Source organism: Salvelinus fontinalis, chromosome 19 (genome assembly GCF_029448725.1).
Source record: "Salvelinus fontinalis isolate EN_2023a chromosome 19, ASM2944872v1, whole genome shotgun sequence".
NCBI classification, from domain to species: domain Eukaryota; kingdom Metazoa; phylum Chordata; class Actinopteri; order Salmoniformes; family Salmonidae; genus Salvelinus; species Salvelinus fontinalis.
In genome coordinates, this window is record NC_074683.1 from 30,195,704 (window position 1) to 30,217,324 (window position 21,621).

Consider the following 21,621-nt stretch of genomic DNA (forward strand, 5'->3'; position numbering starts at 1 on the left):
TACAACCTGTCTGTCTGTCTGTCTGTACTACGGGCATGGTGGCATTACATTCTACAACCTGTCTGTCTGTCTGTATTACGCGAATGGTGGCATTACATTCTACAACCTGTCTGTCTGTCTGTACTACGGGCATGGTGGCATTACATTCTACAACCTGTCTGTCTGTATTACGGGCATAGTGGCATTACATTCTACAACCTGTCTGTCTGTATTACGGGCATGGTGGCATTACATTCTACAACCTGGCTGTCTGTCTGTATTACGTGCATGGTGGCATTACATTCCACAACCTGTCTGTCTGTATTACGGGAATGGTGGCATTACATTCTACAACCTGTCTGTCTGTACTACGGGCATGGTGGCATTACATTCTACAACCTGTCTGTCTGTATTACGGGCATGGTGGCATTACATTCTACAACCTGTCTGTCTGTCTGTACTACGGACATGGTGGCATTACATTCCACAACCTGTCTGTCTGTCTGTACTACGGGCATGGTGGCATTACATTCTACAACCTGTCTGTCTGTCTGTACTACGGGCATGGTGGCATTACATTCTACAATCTGTCTGTCTGTCTGTACTACGGGCATGGTGGCATTACATTCTACAACCTGTCTGTCTGTCTGTACTACGGGCATGGTGGCATTACATTCTACAACCTGTCTGTCTGTACTACGGGCATGGTGGCATTACATTCTACAACCTGTCTGTCTGTCTGTACTACGGGCATGGTGGCATTACATTCCACAACCTGTCTGTCTGTCTGTACTACGGGCATGGTGGCATTACATTCCGCAACCTGTCTGTCTGTACTACGGGCATGGTGGCATTACATTCCACAACCTGTCTGTCTGTCTGTATTACAGGCATGGTGGCATTACATTCCACAACCTGTCTGTCTGTCTGTACTACGGGCATGGTGGCATTACATTCCACAACCTGTCTGTCTGTGTGTACTACGGACATGGTGGCATTACATTCTACAACCTGTCTGTCTGTCTGTACTACGGGCATGGTGGCATTACATTCCACAACCTGTCTGTCTGTCTGTACTACGGGCATGGTGGCATTACATTCTACAACCTGTCTGTCTGTCTGTATTACGGGAATGGTGGCATTACATTCCACAACCTGTCTGTCTGTCTGTACTACGGGCATGGTGGCATTACATTCCACAACATCTCTGTCTGTCTGTACAACGGGCATGGTGGCATTACATTCCACAACCTGTCTGTCTGTCTGTACTACGGGCATGGTGGCATTACATTACATTCCACAACCTGTCTGTCTGTCTGTACTACGGGCATGGTGGCATTACATTCCACAACCTGTCTGTCTGTCTGTACTACGGGCATGGTGGCATTACATTCCACAACCTGTCTGTCTGTTTGTACTACGGGCATGGTGGCATTACATTCTACAACCTGTCTGTCTGTCTGTATTACGGGAATGGTGGCATTACATTCCACAACCTGTCTGTCTGTCTCTATTACGGGCATGGTGGCATTACATTCCACAACCTGTCTGTCTGTCTGTATTACGGGCACGGTGGCATTACATTCTACAACCTGTCTGTCTGTATTACGGGCATGGTGGCATTACATTCTACAACCTGTCTGTCTGTATTACGGGCATGGTGGCATTACATTCCACAACCTGTCTGTCTGTACTACGGGCATGGTGGCATTACATTCTACAACCTGTCTGTCTGTCTGTCTGTATTACGGGCATGGTGGCATTACATTCCACAACCTGTCTGTCTGTACTACGGGCATGGTTGCATTACATTCTACAACCTGTCTGTCTGTATTACGGGCATGGTGGCATTACATTCCACAACCTGTCTGTCTGTATTACGGGCATGGTGGCATTACATTCCACAACCTGTCTGTCTGTACTCCGGGCATGGTGGCATTACATTCTACAACCTGTCTGTCTGTATTATGGGCATGGTGGCATTACATTCCACAACCTGTCTGTCTGTATTACGGGCATGGTGGCATTACATTCTACAACCTGGCTGTCTGTCTGTATTACGGGCATGGTGGCATTACATTCTACAACCTGTCTGTCTGTACTACGGGCATGGTGGCATTACATTCTACAACCTGTCTGTCTGTACTACGGGCATGGTGGCATTACATTCTACAACCTGTCTGTCTGTATTACGGGCATGGTGGCGTTACATTCTACAACCTGTCTGTCTGTACTACGGGCATGGTGGCATTACATTCTACAACCTGTCTGTCTGTATTACGGGCATGGTGGCGTTACATTCTACAACCTGTCTGTCTGTCTGTATTACGGGCATGGTGGCATTACATTCTACAACCTGTCTGTCTGTATTACGGGCATGGTGGCATTACATTCCACAACCTGTCTGTCTGTATTACGGGCATGTGGGCATTACATTCTACAACCTGTCTATCTGTATTACGGGCATGGTGGCATTACATTCTACAACCTGTCTGTCTGTATTACGGGCATGGTGGCATTACATTCTACAACCTGGCTGTCTGTATTACGGGCATGGTGGCATTACATTCTACAACCTGTCTGTCTGTATTACGGCATGGTGGCATTACATTCTACAACCTGTCTGTCTGTATTACGGGCATGGTGGCATTACATTCTACAACCTGTCTGTCTGTATTACGGGCATGGTGGCATTACATTCTACAACCTGTCTGTCTGTATTACGGGCATGGTGGCATTACATTCTACAACCTGTCTGTCTGTATTACGGCATGGTGGCATTATATTCTACAACCTGTCTGTCTGTATTACGGCATGGTGGCATTACATTCTACAACCTGTCTGTCTGTATTACGGCATGGTGGCATTACATTCTACAACCTGTCTGTCTGTATTACGGGCATGGTGGCATTACATTCTACATCCTGTCTGTCTGTATTACGGCATGGTGGCATTACATTCTACAACCTGTCTGTCTGTATTACGGGCATGGTGGCATTACATTCTACATCCTGTCTGTCTGTATTACGGTATTACGGTAACTATTAATCCCAGAGATTCCATTTTAGAGTCAATCTGATCCTGTAGAAATCCAATAGGCCAGAAAGCCCTGGACACCAAGTGCACTGTTTTTGTTTTTCCATGTATTGATCAGCTAGAGATGCTTATCTCCAATATCTTATGTAACATGACCATTCATTCACATGACACGTCAATGGAATCCGGCTCCCTCTGAGGGAATCTCTCTACAGATAATTTCTCTGCAGAACAGGTTACTTTTGCAGAGGACCACATGCACTAAACATTCACTGATGGAATCAAATGATTTAAAAGGCATTTTAGGCATTGCATATCTGAACACACCAAGGAAATTGTGAGATTGATGTAGGCCTACTTATGAAATAACATTCCTTGCCCTTGGAAGGACTGAAATTACACAGGTTTATTAAAAGGCTGCTTCAATCTACTCTGTATCTATGAGCCTGTAGGACGCATTGCCATGACAGACACACAGGAGATGGCAAACACACAGGAGAGGTTGATTATACCCGCACTGCCAGGGTAACAAGATACTGGATCCTGATGAAGTGGAGTAGCTCTCTATCTCCTGACAGGTAAGCAGGAGGGAAAGGAGAGGAGGGGAGAGTGGATCCTGACAAGCCTTAGTAAGGTGCAGGCAGATATGAACACTTCACAGCCATAGGAGACAGAATACTCAACCAGACAAGCGAGCGAGAGGAATGATGCCAGGAGACAAGAAGGAAGGCATAACATTCCCCACCTCTCTCCCCCCTGTCATCAGGCAGAGAAATGTGGGTTAATAAGAATCTTCCCAGGCTCAGCAGTAATCAACACATACTACAACTCTCTACTGAGTCTCTTTTCATAGAGCCCCACCCGGGTACAGATGACTCGCGTAGTAGCATTCTGGTAACTTCATCAAAGGTCTAACGTGGAAGTCTGGAGTTCATTAGGCAACATGTCACTGGGATGTGCGTGAGCTACACGGCCACAGAGAGGAGAGGCTGTGTAGAGGGGGTGTAGTTGACACCCAGAGCATAGAGAAAGATACTAATGTACTGTGTTACTATTTTCACATTATTGAGCTGACTCAAACCAAGTCAAGTGCTGTGCTTGTTTGGTTACGAATCCAGTTGCTGGGACTGTGCTGGACAACGTAAAAAGGAAATATCTGAGCCAGCACAGCACGGGTCAGACCGATAGTGTGAAAAGGTTATCTGTGTAGTAGTGCACAAGCCTGTTCAGGAGGATGGAATGTTACAGAACGCATAGAAATGTATTGTGTAGAACAGATATGATTTTCCCCCACATAGAATAGGGGAAAAATACGTCAGCTCTATTCATTCTATTTCTACCTGCGTTTCTACCTACATTTCACATCACCTCAGGTGAAGGCTGGGCATGTCTCTGTTCTGTTCCTGTATGGTGGAAGTCATTCATTGCTGTACCATGAATATTTCACCAGTCTGAGGGGTTAACGGTCTCTATGAATAATACAGACAGGGAATAATGAGGTGATAGGTAGGCCATGTCCCAAACAGCACCCTATTCACAATATAGTGCACTACATTTGACCAGGGCCCACCTTCAACGCCATCATTCTTCCTTTGCATGATTTTTCAATGAGCATATATAGTATCGCAATGCCATATATAGTATTCCAATGCCATATATAGTATCCCAATGCCATATATATTAGCTCAATGCCATATATAGTATTCCAATGCCATATATAGTATCCCAATGCCATATATAGTATCCCAATGCCATATATAGTTTTCCAATGCCATATATAGTATCCCAATGCCATATATAGTCTTCCAATGCCATATATAGTATCGCAATGCCATATATAGTTTCCCAATGCCATATATAGTATCCCAATACCATATATAGTATCCCAATGCCATATATAGTTTTCCAATGCCATATATAGTATAGCAATGCCATATATAGTTTCCCAATGCCATATATAGTATCCCAATGCCATATATAGTATCCCAATGCCATATATAGTTTTCCAATGCCATATATAGTATCCCAATGCCATATATAGTATCCCGATGCCATATATAGTTTTCCAATGCCATATATAGTATCCCAATGCCATATATAGTTTCCCAATGCCATATATAGTTTCCCAATGCCATATATAGTTTCCCAATGCCATATATAGTATTCCGATGCCATATATAGTTTTCCAATGCCATATATAGTATCCCAATGCCATATATAGTTTCCCAATGCCATATATAGTTTCCCAATGCCATATATAGTATCCCGATGCCATATATATTTTTCCAATGCCATATATAGTTTCCCAATGCCATATATAGTTTCCCAATGCCATATATAGTATCCCAATGCCATATATAGTCTCCCAATGCCATATATAGTATCCCAATGCCATATATAGTTTCCCAATGCCATATATAGTATCCCAATGCCATATATAGTATCCCAATGCCATATATAGTATCCCAATGCCATATATAGTTTCCCAATGCCATATATAGTTTCCCAATGCCATATATAGTTTCCCAATGCCATATATAGTATCCCAATGCCATATATAGTATCCCAATGCCATATATAGTTTCCCAATGCCATATATAGTATCCCAATGCCATTTATAGTATCCCAATGCCATATATAGTTTCCCAATGCCATATATAGTTTCCCAATGCCATATATAGTTTCCCAGTGCCATATATAGTATCCCAATGCCATATATAGTATCCCAATGCCATATATAGTTTCCCAATGCCATATATAGTTTCCCAATGCAATATATAGTATCCCAATGCCATATATAGTATCCCAATGCCATATATAGTATCCCAATGCCATATATAGTTTCCCGATGCCATATATAGTATCCCGATGCCATATATAGTTTCCCAATGCCATATATAGTATCCCAATGCCATATATAGTATCCCAATGCCATATATAGTTTCCCAATGCCATATATAGTATCTCAATGCCATATATAGTATCCCAATGCCATATATAGTATCCCAATGCCATATATAGTATCCCAATGCCATATATAGTATCCCAATGCCATATATAGTATCCCAATGCCATATATAGTTTCCCAATGCCATATATAGTATCCCAATGCCATATATAGTATCCCAATGCCATATATAGTATCCCAATGCCATATATAGTATCCCAATGCCATATATAGTATCCCAATGCCATATATAGTATCCCAATGCAATATATAGTATCCCAATGCCATATATAGTTTCCCAATGCCATATATAGTATCCCAATGCCATATATAGTATCCCAATGCCATATATAGTTTCCCAATGCCATATATAGTTTCCCAATGCCATATATAGTATCCCAATGCCATATATAGTATCCCAATGCCATATATAGTAGCCCAATGCCATATATAGTTTCCCAATGCCATATATAGTATCCCAATGCCATATATAGTATCCCAATGCCATATATAGTATCCCAATGCCATATATAGTTTTCCAATGCCATATATAGTATCCCAATGCCATATATAGTATCCCAATGCCATATATAGTAGCCCAATGCCATATATAGTTTCCCAATGCCATATATAGTATCCCAATGCCATATATAGTATCCCAATGCCATATATAGTAGCCCAATGCCATATATAGTTTCCCAATGCCATATATAGTATCCCAATGTCATATATAGTATCCCAATGCCATATATAGTAGCCCAATCCAGCTCCGCTTCACTCTATTTATTCACAGAGACGATGAAAGAGACTTCATTAGACAGAGAGAACCTGTTCAAAGGAGCCGGACCAACCAATCCATGCAAATGATGTCCAGGGAAGGCTATGATAAAAGACAATACAGATTAAAAAAATCTGGATAAATGGTTTGAATTAAGGCATAACAGACGTCACATATTTCAGAAACTCTGAGCAGTACCTACGTGCTTGTCATGTTTAAATGTGACTGAGTAGAAAATGGCAGACCCTTATGTACTGGTATGGTCTTCAGTGATAGACATACATATCATTCTCAGTAACATTGTTAGGGAACAAGATTATATAGTTTTACAGTGATACATTTTACCCCTGGCTGGTTTAGCAATACAATAAACATCTTTATAGGGTGCCGGTGGCGGCCCTGGTCAAAGGTAGTTCACTATATAGGCAATAGGCTGCCATTTGGGATGCAAGCCAGTGTAAAAGAACCAATCAGAAGAGTGGATATCTGTCACCATTCCGGCTCTGGTATTGACTCATGGAGGGTTATGGATCCATCATGGATCTGTCACCACCACCAGATTCTCTTGACTCAACCCAAAATAAAGCAGAGTGCCAGCATCCCCTCTGTCTCACCCCCTCTTACGCAATCATACAGCCCATCAAGCCACAGTCAGACAGACAGAAACCCTGTAGTGAGGTGGAGATAGTACTGTAACTGTATGATTGGTAATAATTCCTAACAACATATGACAGTGCTAGATCTGATGAATACAGTACTGTACAGTAAGCATGGAGAGAGAGGCAGACAGACAGACAGACCTTAGTGAGATGGAGATGCTGCTGTATGGTTGGTAACATAATCATACCTATATTAATCACATGCAACAATGCATGAACTGATTAATATCGTACTATAGCTTGTAGCCAGTAGCCTGTAGCTAGTAGCCTGTAGCCAGTAGCCTGTAGCTAGTAGCCAGTAGCTAGTAGCTAGTAGCCTGTAGCTAGTAGCCTGTGGCCAGTAGTCTGTGGTCAGTAGCCTAGACACAGAGCGGGAGGCTGCTGTAGGCTGCTGTAGGTAACGTAATAGTAAACAGATTTTCCCGCCGGGACTCCGAATGAAACGAAGCGGCATTCGCTATTCTCTTCCTTCCAAAAGACTGTTCTTTTCCTCCTCTGTTAGATATCAGAGGGAAAATATGAGACACTGGGCTCCGTCCACTGCACACCTGGGTTCAAATACTATTTGAAATCATTTCAAATACTTCAGCTGTATTTAATTGTGCTTGCCTGGCAAAACGGAACCAATTTAATTGTCACTAAATGGTAAACCTCGCCCATCAGGCGTTCATGCAGGTTAAACCAAACGCAAGTATCTGAACGCTTTTGGATAGTGTTTGAACCATGGTCTGTTGGTCTGTCCGGCTGCATGGACAACAGGAGGCAGGGATGCTGGTCTGTCCGGCTGCATGGACAACAGGAGGCAGAGATGCTGGTCTGTCCGGCTGCATGGACAACAGGAGGCAGGGATGCTGGTCTGTCCGGCTGCATGGACAACAGGAGGCAGGGATGCTGGTCTGTCCGGCTGCATGGACAACAGGAGGCAGGGATGCTGGTCTGTCCGGCTGCATGGACAACAGGAGGCAGGGATGCTGGTCTGTCCGGCTGCATGGACAACAGGAGGCAGAGATGCTGGTCTGTCCGGCTGCATGGACAACAGGAGGCAGGGATGCTGGTCTGTCCGGCTGCATGGACAACAGGAGGCAGGGATGTTGGTCTGTCCGGCAGCATGGACAACAGGAGGCAGGGATGCTGGTCTGTCCTGCTGCATGGACAACAGGAGGCAGGGATGCTGGTCTGTCCGGCTGCATGGACAACAGGAGGCAGGGATGCTGGTCTGTCCGGCTGCATGGACAACAGAAGGCAGGGATGCTGGTCTGTCCGGCTGCATGGACAACAGGAGGCAGGGATGCTGGTCTGTCCTGCTGCATGGACAACAGGAGGCAGAGATGCTGGTCTGTCCGGCTGCATGGACAACAGGAGGCAGAGATGCTGGTCTGTCCGGCTGCATGGACAACAGGAGGCAGAGATGCTGGTCTGTCCGGCTGCATGGACAACAGGAGGCAGAGATGCTGGTCTGTCCGGCTGCATGGACAACAGGAGGCAGGGATGCTGGTCTGTCCTGCTGCATGGACAACAGGAGGCAGGGATGCTGGTCTGTCCTGCTGCATGGACAACAGGAGGCAGGGATGCTGGTCTGTCCGGCTGCATGGACAACAGGAGGCAGGGATGCTGGCCGCGCTCCCGTCCCTCGTCATCGGCCATATTTGGCATTTCTGTGACAAAGAGCTGCACCATTTTAAAATGAAGCACGCTATGCTAGCTCAGGGCTTGGAGTGCTCTCTCAATGTAGCATTTCATTCTTAGTTCATACACAACAGTATCACAAGAGGCTTCTCTCAATTCAGTGGCTTGTTGTATAAACACAGGACCTGATTGTTGATAACTACCACAAATCAAATATGTATGATTTCTGTCTCATTTAAATAATAAGCCCAATATACATGTATAATGCAATGAAAGCAAAACAACCTGGGTTCATACAGTCGGATACAGTAAAAGGGATCAGTTAGAGGTCGGAATTCAACTTCTTAAAGTCTAATTGTAAGCTATGTTTCTTGTTACCTACTTCAAATCAAATATGTATGTTTCATCTGAATAATAGCTTTATATAAATGTATAATGTAATGAAAACAACAACACAACCTGATCTGATCCAGTATAGTAGCTGAAAGTATTTGGGTTCAGGTAGAAGTCTCTGTAAGCCCAGGCAGTGTAGTGTAAGTACTGAGGCTTCTTTACTCGGCTCTCGCCTCCACAGTGTTTCCTGTTGTTACTGCTACTGGGGTAATGACATAAACACCACCACGGCAACGGTAACAATAACAAAAACGATATAGGGACCTCAGTGAGATCTATGTGACCTCATTCCTGTGATCAATATCCAGAGGGGGAGGAAGGGGGAGAGAGGGAGGGAGGAAACAAAAGCTGTGGGTAGAAAATAGGTGATGAGGTGGAGGGAGGCATGGGAAATGATGATAAAAGAGGAAGCGAGTGAGGTAGAGAGTTTTTTATTTATTTAACTAAGTCAGTTGAGAACAAATTCTTATTGTCAATAATGGCCTAGGAACAGTGGGTTAGTTGCCTTGTTCAGGGGCAGAAGGACATATTTTTTCCTTGTCAGCTCGAGGATTTGATCTTGCAACCTTTTGGTTAGTAGTCCAACGCTCTAAACATAAGGCTACTTGCCACCCTTGTAACTAGTAGCCTGAGTGAGGTAGAGAGGTAAGGTAGAGTTAGCGTGGTAGAGAGAGGTAGAGAAAGAGGTAGAGAACGAGGGAGCGAGAGATGAATTGAGATAACCAGGAGTGTTGTTCATAAACAAAGGGAGGGTAATAAGGGAGGGTTTACTCATTAACAGATGGCAGAGTGACTCACTCATATCACCAACAGGGGAATGGAGAGAGCGAGGAGGAAGGAGAGCAAGATTGAGAGAGATAGGGGCAGAAGGAGAGAAAGAGAGGAGGGGAGAAAGGGACCTAGATCCTATCTGGGGGTATATGATATCAGTCATGTCTCCCACACATCACCATCCTTGGCATATCCTACTGCACTGTCCTTGACTTCACACAAGGAAAGAAAACTAATATAAATTCTATCCATGTTAGTCTGCTCGTTAAATGTCCAATGCAACAATTTTTATCTCAATATCACATCATTTCTGGGTAACAATGAAGGGTAGGCCTCCCGGGTGGCGCAGTGGTCTAGGGCACTGCATCGCAGTGCTAACTGCGCCACCAGAGTCTTTGGGTTCGCGCCCAGGCTCTGTCGCAGCCGGCCGCGACCGGGAGGTCCGTGGGGCGACGCACAATTGGCATAGCGTCGTCCGGGGTAGGGAGGGTTTGGCCGGTAGGGATATCCTTGTCTCATCGCGCTCCAGCGACTCCAGTGGCGGGCCGGGCGCAGTGCGCGCCAACCAAGGGGGCCAGGTACACGGTGTTTCCTCCGACACATTGGTGCGGCTGGCTTCCGGGTTGGAGGCGCGCTGTGTTAAGAAGCAGTACGGCTGGTTGGGTTGTGCTTCGGAGGACGCATGGCTTTCGACCTTCGTCTCTCCCGAGCCCGTACGGGAGTTGTAGCGATGAGACAAGGTAGTAATTACTAGCGATTGGATACCACGAAAATTGGGGAGAAAATGGGATAAAAAAATAAAACAAATAAATAAATAAATAAAAAACAATGAAGGGTAACAATTACTGTGATTGTTTTCAATTAAAATGGTCAAGAAACAAAAATAGATTCTTAGCAAAGAGCAATTACTCAAGCAATAATTTTGCTAGGACTGTCTGGGAGTGGTCTGATTGGGGAGGAGATAACTGAAAAGTAGCTATTATTGGCAGAGATGTTTGGAACTCTCTTTCTTATTGGTCTATTAACCAATTTACTGCCTGGTGATGTCACCAGATAGGTCAAAACTTCATCCCACCAAAACAGGCTGAAATTGCAGGCGGTCTTTTCAAATCAATGAATCAAACAGCTCTTACACTAAAAGAGCATTATCATAATTTTAACAATTTCACAGTATTATTCCAAACTCATGGTGTGGAAATATATGTAAAATGTTTTTGACTGCACTGGACCTTTAATAAGCCTCCTGTTTCAAAGCTCTCTTCTCTGATAAATCACTCTGTTACAGTGGGATGGAACATCAAAGGAAACAATGGGAACTCCTTACAATAGAAAACAGCTAAACATGGCAATATAAAAATGCATACTAAATAAGACTTCAAATCAATACTTGCATTCAAAACAGTCAGTCATATGCCCTCGTGGTTTTGTGTTTTTGTAACGGTCCTGACCTGTTTTATGTTGTTTTTTGTATGTGTTTAGGTCAGGGCATGTGTTTTGGGTGGGCAGTCTATGTTATCTGTTTCTATGTTGGTTTTGGTTGCCTGGTATGGCTCTTAATTAGAGGCAGGTGTTTTGCGTTCTCCTCTAATTAAGAGTCATATTTAGGTAGGGTGTTCTCACTGTTTGTTTGTGGGTGATTGTCTCCTGTGTCGTCGAATGTATGTACCATACGGGACTGTTTGGCTGTTCGTTTATTTTGATGTCGTCTGTTTCCTGTCCGTGAGTTTACGTTTAGTTATGTAAGTTTATGTTCAGGTTTCGTCAACGTCGTTTTCTTGTTTTGTATTTTTGAAAGTGTTTTGTTTTTTCGTGTTGCCATCATCGTTGTAAATAAAGAGATGGCCTATTTCCCTACTGCTGCATTTTGGTCTGATGATCCTTCTCTCCTCTCCTCGTCCGAGGATGAGGAGAGAGACAGCCCTTACAGAATCACCCACCACGCTAGGACCAAGCGGCAAGGGAAAACTCAACGGAGTAAGGGACAGGAAAAGAAGGAGCAATGGACTTGGGACGATATATTGGACGGAAAGGGTTGCTACACATGGGAGGAGATCCTGGCTGGTAGGGATCGCCTCCCATGGGAACAGCTGGAGGCACTGAGGAGAGCAGAGGCTACCGGAGAGAGGAACCGGAGTTATGAGGGAACGCGTCTGGCACGGAAGCCCAAAAAGCCCGTAAGTAACACCCAAAAATTTCTTGGGGGGGGGCTAAGAAGTAGTGGGCCAAGGGCAGGTAGGAGACCTGCGTCCACTTCCCAGGCTTACCGTGGAGAGCGGGAGTACGGGCAGGCGCCGTGTTACGCAGTAGAGCGCACGGTGTCTCCTGTACGAGTGCATAGCCCAGTGCGAGTTATTCCACCTCCCCGCACTGGCAGGGCTAGATTGGGTATTGAGCCAGGTGTCATGAGGCCGGCTCAACGCGTCTGGTCTCCAGTGCGTCTCCTCGGGCCGCATACATGGCACCTGCCTTACGCATGGTTTCCCCGGTTCGCCTACATAGGCCGGTGCGGGTTATTCCACCTCCCCGCACTGGTCGGGCAACCGGGAGCATTCAACCAGGTAAGGTTGGGCAGGCTCAATGCTCAAGAGTGCCAGTACGCATCCACGGTCCGGTATTTCCGGCGCCACCTCCCCGCCCCAGCCTAGTACCTACAGTGCCTACACTACGCACTAGGCTACCAGTGCGTCTCCTGAGCCCAGTTCCTCCTCCACGCACTCTCTCTGTAGTGCGTGTATCCAGTTCGGTGCCTCCAGTTCCGGCACCACGCACAAAGCCTCCTGTGCGTCTCCAGAGCCCTGTACACACTGTATCTTCTCCCCCTACTAATCCTGATGTGCTTGTCCTCAGCCCGGTGTCACCAGTGCCGGTACCTCGCATCAGTTATAGAGTGGGCTTTGAGAGTACAGTGTGCCCTGTCCCTGCTCCCCGCACTAGTAGGAAGGTGCTTATCCTTAGCCCGGTGCCTCCAGTTCCGGCACCACGCACCAGGTCTACAGTGCGCCGTATCCGGCCAGAGCCATCCGTCTCCCCAGCGCCATCTGAGCCATCCGTCTCCCCAGCGCCATCTGAGCCATCCGTCTCCCCAGCGCCGTCTGAGCCATCCGTCTGCCATGAGCCTGCAAAGCCGCCCGTCTGCCATGAGCCTGCAAAGCCGCCCGTCTGCCATGAGCCTACAGAGCCGTCCGCCAGACAGGAGCCGCTAGAGCCGCCCGCCAGACAGGAGCCGCTAGAGCCGCCCGCCAGACAGGATCTGCCAGAGCCGCCAACCAGACAGGATCTGCCAGAGCCGCCAACCAGACAGGATCTGCCAGAGCCGCCAACCAGACAGGATCTGCCAGAGCCGCCAACCAGACAGGATCTGCCAGAGCCGCCAGCGAGCCATGAGCAGCCAGAGCCGCCAGCGAGCCATGAGCAGCCAGAGCCGTCAGAGCCATGAGCGTCGAGAGCCGTCAGCCTGCCATGAGCGTCGAGAGCCGTCAGCCTGCCATGAGCGTCGAGAGCCGTCAGCCTGCCATGAGCGTCGAGAGCCGTCAGCCTGCCATGAGCGTCGAGAGCCGTCAGCCTGCCATGAGCGTCGAGAGCCGTCAGCCTGCCATGAGCGTCGAGAGCCGTCAGCCTGCCATGAGCGTCGAGAGCCGTCAGCCTGCCATGAGCGTCGAGAGCCGTCAGCCTGCCATGAGCGTCGAGAGCCGTCAGCCTGCCATGAGCGTCGAGAGCCGTCAGCCTGCCATGAGCGTCGAGAGCCGTCAGCCTGCCATGAGCGTCGAGAGCCGTCAGCCTGCCATGAGCGTCGAGAGCCGTCAGCCAGCCATGAGCGTCGAGAGCCGTTCAGTCAGGATCTGCCTGAGTATATCAGCCGGGACCTGCCCCTTGTCCCGGTGTTGCCCCTTGTCCCGGTGCTGCCCCTTGTCCCGGTGCTGCCCCTTGTCCCGGTGCTGCCCCTTGTACCGGTGCTGCCCCTTATCCCGGTGCTGGTCTTTATCCTGGTGCTGCCCCTTATCCTGGTGCTGCCCCTTGTCCCGGTGCTGCCCCTTGTCCCGGTGCTGCCCCTTGTCCCGGTGCTGCCCCTTGTCCCGGTGCTGCCCCTTCTCCCGGTGCTGGCCATTCATTTAGGGGATGTTAGTTTTAGGGTGGTCATTGGGAGGGGAAGACAGAAGCGGGGAGTGACTATGGTGGTGTGGGGACAGCGTCCAGAGCCGGAGCCACCACCGTGGTCAACTGCCCACCCAGACCCTCCCCTGGACTTTGTGCTGGTGCGCCCGGCGTTCGCACCTTGAGGGGGGGGTTCTGTAACGGTCCTGACCTGTTTTATGTTGTTTTTTGTATGTGTTTAGGTCAGGGCATGTGTTTTGGGTGGGCAGTCTATGTTATCTGTTTCTATGTTGGTTTTGGTTGCCTGGTATGGCTCTTAATTAGAGGCAGGTGTTTTGCGTTCTCCTCTAATTAAGAGTCATATTTAGGTAGGGTGTTCTCACTGTTTGTTTGTGGGTGATTGTCTCCTGTGTCGTCGAATGTATGTACCATACGGGACTGTTTGGCTGTTCGTTTATTTTGATGTCGTCTGTTTCCTGTCCGTGAGTTTACGTTTAGTTATGTAAGTTTATGTTCAGGTTTCGTCAACGTCGTTTTCTTGTTTTGTATTTTTGAAAGTGTTTTGTTTTTTCGTGTTGCCATCATCGTTGTAAATAAAGAGATGGCCTATTTCCCTACTGCTGCATTTTGGTCTGATGATCCTTCTCTCCTCTCCTCGTCCGAGGATGAGGAGAGAGACAGCCCTTACAGTTTTTTTAAAGAACAGATCAATGATCTGTCTGTCAGCAGTAACGATTCCCTAAATTGAGCTGATCATATTATTGGATTGCTCACTCTCCCTTCACTCATTGCCCTGGGGGTCAAAACTAGGATCACACATTTGTTGTCTGTAACAACCAACTACAGGAAGAGGAGAGATCAAAAGCCAGGGAGTGGTGGGCTCCCCACATCTCAGGTCTACCCATCTCCCTGAGTCAAGGACAGGCTGGTAATTGTCTTGAGGTGTGAGCATGCCTCAGTTCGGCTGGCGCCGAGCCGAAGTTAAGCGAACCGAGTGTGCTTGCATACTCCCTTAAAAGACCTTCGCTTGGAAATCTAGAAAAAAGCGGCAACAGTACTGTTTGTCCATTTTGAGACGGCGTAGCCATTACTTACACACTTCCTCAAAATAGTCAGAATTAATCTAAGATAACACTGTCACGACTTCCGCCGAAGTCGGTCCCTCTCCTTGTTTGGGCGGCGTTCGGCGGTCGACATCACCGGCTTTCTAGCCATCGCCGATCTACTTTTCATTTTCCATTTGCTTTGTCTTTGTTTTCTACACACCTGGTTTCTATTCCCCAATTACATGTTCATTATTTAACCCTCTGTTTCCCCCATGTTTGTGTGCATGTTTGTTTATAATGTTCAGGTCGTTACTTGTTGGCTGGTATTGTTTGCCGGGTTCGTTATTACGCCCGTTATTTACAAGTGACGGTATTTCACGCACCTTTAGTATTTGTTTTATACTGGTGCTGTTCGTGGAATAAATTACCTTGTACACTCATTTCTGCTCTACCCACAGCCTGACAAACACAAGAAATCTGTCATTAATTTTTATGTTTTTGCCAAGGATATCTTAGTCTAGTTTACATCTAACTAAGATGTTTGGTGCAGTATTTCTCAATAAAAAAATGTGCATGAAAACGAGTCGTCTCTCATTGAATGACAGCAAATACTTTATTGAACAATCCCTACTGTTGACTAATCACCGACGAAGGGGCGTAGACTTTGGTTTGCCTCTAGAAAAAAATATTGTGTGCCCGAATAGCCAATTTTTTTTGTCATAATAGATGCACAAACTCTTCCGAACTGTTTTGGCTGGGAAGCATGCAGACCCCTTTACACACTGGGAGTGAGGAGGTGAGAGCCAGGGGAAAGAGGGAATAGGAGGAGGGGACGATGTCATCTCTGTTTACTGAGGAGTAACCTAAGGTAGCAGGTGTAAAAGAAATGCCTGAGCGGGGTCCCCACATCTGTTTTTTAGGGGGAAAGGAAGCTAGTTTAAAGATACTGTATCCCTGAAAACTGCATGGTTCCAGTTAAAATTAACCCCGCTGAGGGTGACTGAGGAGCTAACAATCACCTCTCCTAAAGAAAGTGACAGCGGCACAAGTTCTCTCTGAGAGGTTATAATCTCTCTCTCTCATGATGAGCACAGAGCTTTTTGTCTATCACTCCTCACTATCATCCAAACACAGCACAGGGTGGATATGCTGCTGTCATATCTGGGTAACAGGAAGAAGTATCATATTACTCAGTCACACCAGTTCAGACACAGAGTACTACACCATGCTGCCTAAACTGTCTGCCACTATTTCTACTGAGCCAAAAATAGCAGTATTTTTACACTGTGAGCTGAGCTGTAACAAATCCTTTTCATCTTGGAAGCATTTTCAGCATTAGTGTGTCAAACTACTTCAATTGTAGCTAAGATCAGAGGGGTTTTCCATTATACTTGACTAAAGAAGATAATATGCCAACTGAAAAATCCCCCTTTTAGCAGGTAACCCAAGTACCATTCTACTGTGACAGTGTAGTGAATGGGGGAGCCATATTCTTTGAATAACTAATCGAAATCCCCAGGATATCCTCTAGTTAGTAGTCCTGAATGGTGGGCACTAAAATGATTGCCGCTCATCTGAACCTGTTTGTCTCGTACGCTACACACAACCTTGCATTACCCCTGGCTCTGACTGAAACTGTACAAACCTGCATATGTCAACTCAATTTATTTTCCAATTTCTTGTGAGGTGAAAGACTCTCCTCCTCTTTTTAACCCCTGCTCCACCCCATCTCGCCTTCTCCATCTATCAATTCAATTTAAATTGAAGGGCTTTATTGGCACATCTATCTCTACCTCTCTCCTGCTTTCTCCTTCTGTTCCTCTCTCTCACTCTCCCCCCTCTCTCTCATATTCTCTCCCCCCCACTCTCTATTTCAGCAGATGAAATATTCAGGGGAGCCGGCATGCTGTATGTTTCCGCCCATGTGGCTGTAGGGCTGACTGCTGCTGCTCTGCTATCTCCTCCTCTTCTCTCCTCTGGCTGCTCCCTACACTGTAAACCCCAAGGCATTTGTTTTAATCAAATACTTCTAAATCTCACCTTTCTAGTAAAAATAGTTAGAAATTGCTGAGGTGTAGTCACTTTTGAGGACTCAGGCTCCAGTACAGATGTGAAAATATGAAATATTTGATATGATGTATATCCTATTCAACAAAACTGTATGAATAAGGCTTGAAATGACTTACGTGCTTTCTAAATATAGTATAATCAAATTATAAAACTAACTATGAGTTCACCTTCCTTATAACTGTAAAATACATATTTTTATGTTCAGTGTTAAAGAAATGTGCATATTTTCTAATGGTCTCTTGTTCAAAATGTCTGCCCCTATTGCCGTGAACGTCTCACAGAGCTCTAACTTGGTTTCCTGGACTCGTCAGGAACTCACCTTTCATCTCATATTAATATTGTTTGTCTATGACAAATCGTTTTTGTTTAAAATCCATGAATTATTTTTGATAACTGGCTATAAATTGATCTCTGAATGTACTACAGTGACAAAACCACTCTCCTGCTGCGCTACGATGTAAGGATTGCAGGCATATGTTGTTAGTGGCTGTGATGTAAGGTCCAGCCCAGAGTTGGACAGTCAGATGAGTGAATGAAATGGTAGGAGGGACATCCCAGCTTCAAGTGGTGTCAGATTTCACATCCTGCTTCACACAGCAGACATATTTCTGTGTCGGTGAGAATCAGAGCTACTGGTCAATACAATACTATGGTGTCCACAGGTCGATTTATAAGCGAAAATGTCGGTCAGAACCGGTACCAGAACTACGCAGGTCCCCAAAACAGGGGACTTTACATCTCGTAAATAGTTTAGGTAGTCTCCTCACAGTTTCTAACCTTGGCAGTAATTATGAATACAGGTTGCAGGTGAATAAAAATTCAAACTGTTGGATATCCAAACTCTGGATGGATTCCAATAAGAATACACATCACTTTGCATTTCAGTGTTATGTGACTTGCAAGTAGGGTTGTACAATTCTGGTATGTTTCCCACACTTTCTAGAAATCCCGTTTGGAAAATTCCTGGAAATCTTTCAACCAGGTTTATATATTTTTTTTATCTGGGAATTTTGGTATTATTACCGGAATTCAGAAAACCTACTAAACCATGAGTTTCAGGCCACTGTATTAGGGTAACGCTAGGCCTCAAAGTAAGGCCTTATGAGACATGTAATATATTGTCACAAAAAATGCATTGTCACAAAGAGTTAATTATAATTAATTATTAATTAATTATAATGATAGCATTAGCCTACGTACTCACTTGGTGAAGGCCTAACGACCAACAATACACATTCAACAACCATGTCTCTGTCACTACAGTCATGGGGGTTAACTCTTTAATTCACTTGAAAAGGAAAGGCACAATAGGACATTTTATTGGGGGCGTGGCTTAGTGAAGGCATTACATGTTTTTTTCAAGCTGATAGAACTCAAATCTGGAACCACTACATGGTCACAGTGACTCCATCGGTTTGAGTAATTACTACAAAATCACTACGTAATTGTACTATGATATATTAAGTGCGATGGAATTCCTCAAAAGTTTTGATCACAGTCCCAAATGGCACCCTATTCCCAATGTAGTGCTCTACTTTTGACCAGGGCCCATAGGGAATCGGGTGCAATTTGGGACACAGCCTTGCCTCCAGTGCAGACCAGCCCAGTTCAGCCCAGACAAGCCCATGATACGATCCAGTGCATAAGAACACACTATTGATCCTCCCATGGATTCATTAGCCTGCCCAGTTCATCTGATTCTCCCATGGATTCATTAGCCTGCCCAGTTCATCTGATCCTCCCATGGATTCATTAGCCTGCCCAGTTCATCTGATCCTCCCATGGATTCATTAGCCTGCCCAGTTCATCTGATCCTCCCATGGATTCATTAGCCTGCCCAGTTCATCTGATTCTCCCATGGATTCATTAGCCTGCCCAGTTCATCTGATCCTCCCATGGATTCATTAGTCTGCCCAGTTCATCTGATTCTCCCATGGATTCATTAGCCTGCCCAGTTCATCTGATCCTCCCAAGGATTCATTAGCCTGCCCAGTTCATCTGATCCTCCCATGGATTCATTAGCTTGCCCAGTTCATCTGATTCTCCCATGGATTCATTAGCCTGCCCAGTTCATCTGATCATCCCATGGATTCATTAGCCTGCCCAGTTCATCTGAATCTCCCATGGATTCATTAGCCTGCCCAGTTCATCTGATCCTCCAATGGATTCATTAGCCTGCCCAGTTCATCTGATCCTCCCAAGAATTCATTAGCCTGCCCAGTTCATCTGATCCTCCCATTGATTCATTAGCCTGCCCAGTTCATCTGATTCTCTCATGGATTCACTTGCCTGCCCAGTTCATCTGATTCTCCCATTGGTTCACTTGCCTGCCCAGTTCATCTGATCCTCCCATTGATTCATTAGCCTGCCCAGTTCATCTGATCCTGCCATGGATTCATTAGCCTGCCCAGTTCATCTGATCCTCCCATGGATTCATTAGCTTGCCCAGTTCATCTGATTCTCCCATGGATTCATTAGCCTGCCCAGTTCATCTGATTCTCCCATGGATTCATTAGCCTGCCTGGTGGGAGGCAGGGGTGATTCATTAGTATTTTTTTATTTAACCTTTGTTTATCCAGGTAAGTCAATTAAGAACAAATTCTTATTTACAATGATGGCCATGTGTGTCTGACAGAGGAATGGGGCGAAATGAGAAACCACACACATAATAATGGGAAAACACACCAGTGTCATGACCATAGAAATATAATTACTAGAAAAACAAAAGACAACGGGAATTTGACTCCTGGGTACACTCAATATGGCTGGTAATTCTATGTCTATGGTTATGACCCTGCCTCTGCCCCACTTCGCCAACATAATCGGCAGAGGGTCAGCGAGGCATGACTAGAGAGCGAGCACCTTCTCGCAACACACAAGTCATGTGACAGGGGTGTGGGATAAAGATTTTCATAATCAGCATTTCCCTGCGCATCAGAGGGGAACGACATGAGAACGCACGCACATACATACGCAGGCACACACACACACACACACACACACAACATAGCTAACAGATAACCCAGCGCTACAGGCTGATGTCTGTTCTGAATAAACAAACCTATCAAGCGTGTTGGTCTCCCCTATCAGAAGTGTCTACAGTACAGAACACTGTGATACATGCACAGCATACAATTCACCATGTGTCAATCATTTATTTCTGGCTGAGTAACGTTAGGTACTGTATTGCTTAATTCTGTCAGCAAATGCACAATTTATGTATCCTTAGAATACGCATTGCAAGTATCCAACCTTTCAGGATACAGTAGAAATGTGCACTTCAGTCAAACAAGACGGACGAAACCCTACTCTGGTTATACACAGTGCAGCCTTTACAGTATTTACTGTAACAGATCATCAACAGCGTATATATGTTTGGCCATCCTAGCTCAAATTAAAGGTGCCTCGTTCATTACCCATAACAGAGTATAGAGCACATGTAGACTATAGCACACAAACTGCCCATTCATTCCTGGTACAAAATCAGTCCATGAAAACGCTTTCCTCCTGTCCAATTCTCATGAAAGAGAAAAATATTACACAAGTACATTCTACACATGCATAAGACATGAGAGATACGAATCTCTGCCGATTCACCTTTGTTGTGAGTAAGCGTGTGTGACCGTCTCGGCGAGCTCAGTCCATCAGGCATGCAGCTAGACTCCATCTGCTCTCTCCTACACTCCTCTTTACTGTGCTCTAGCAGTGTGTGTGCGTGTGTGTGTGTGTGTGTGAATACTCCAGCCCTCTCTCTGCCTAGCTGTTGTTACGTTACGGTCAACGGAAAAGAGTCCTACGGAGCATGCTCCAACTGAACAACCCTCGCTGTCGGCATGGAAACCGGGAAGCAGGGCAGGCAGCAGCGGTGTATAAGTGCTGAAGCGCTTTCTACTCGCTCTGTCTGTCTTATCTCGGTTACTCCTCTCTCTCTCGCTCTTTAAGGGCTTTACTGGCATGGGAAACATATGTTTACATTGCCAAAGCAAGTGAAAAAAATCATTAACAAAAGTGAAATAAACAATAAAGTTAACAGTAAACATTACACTCACAAAAGTTCCAAAATAATAAAGACATTTCAAATGTCATATTAAGTATATATACAGTGTTGTAATGATGTGCAAATAGTTAAAGTACAAAAAGGAAAATAAATAAACATAAATATTGGTTGTATTTACAATAGTGTTTGTTCTTCACTGGTTTCCCTTTTCTTGTGGCAACAGGTCA

At 45.6% G+C, this 21,621-nt stretch overlaps 1 protein-coding gene across 4 annotated transcripts in view; it reads right to left on the bottom strand.

The window, feature by feature from the left end:
- The window catches only part of LOC129816587 (uncharacterized), a 64,686-nt gene extending 43,507 nt beyond the window's left edge, over positions 1–21,179 (bottom strand). For all 4 annotated transcript variants that reach the window (XM_055871260.1, XM_055871261.1, XM_055871257.1 and 1 more), the window contains exon 1: positions 20,995–21,179. The gene's annotated coding sequence lies outside the window, so the exon portion shown is untranslated. The remainder of the gene's footprint in view (positions 1–20,994) is intronic.
- Between the last annotated feature and the right edge of the window lie 442 nt (positions 21,180–21,621).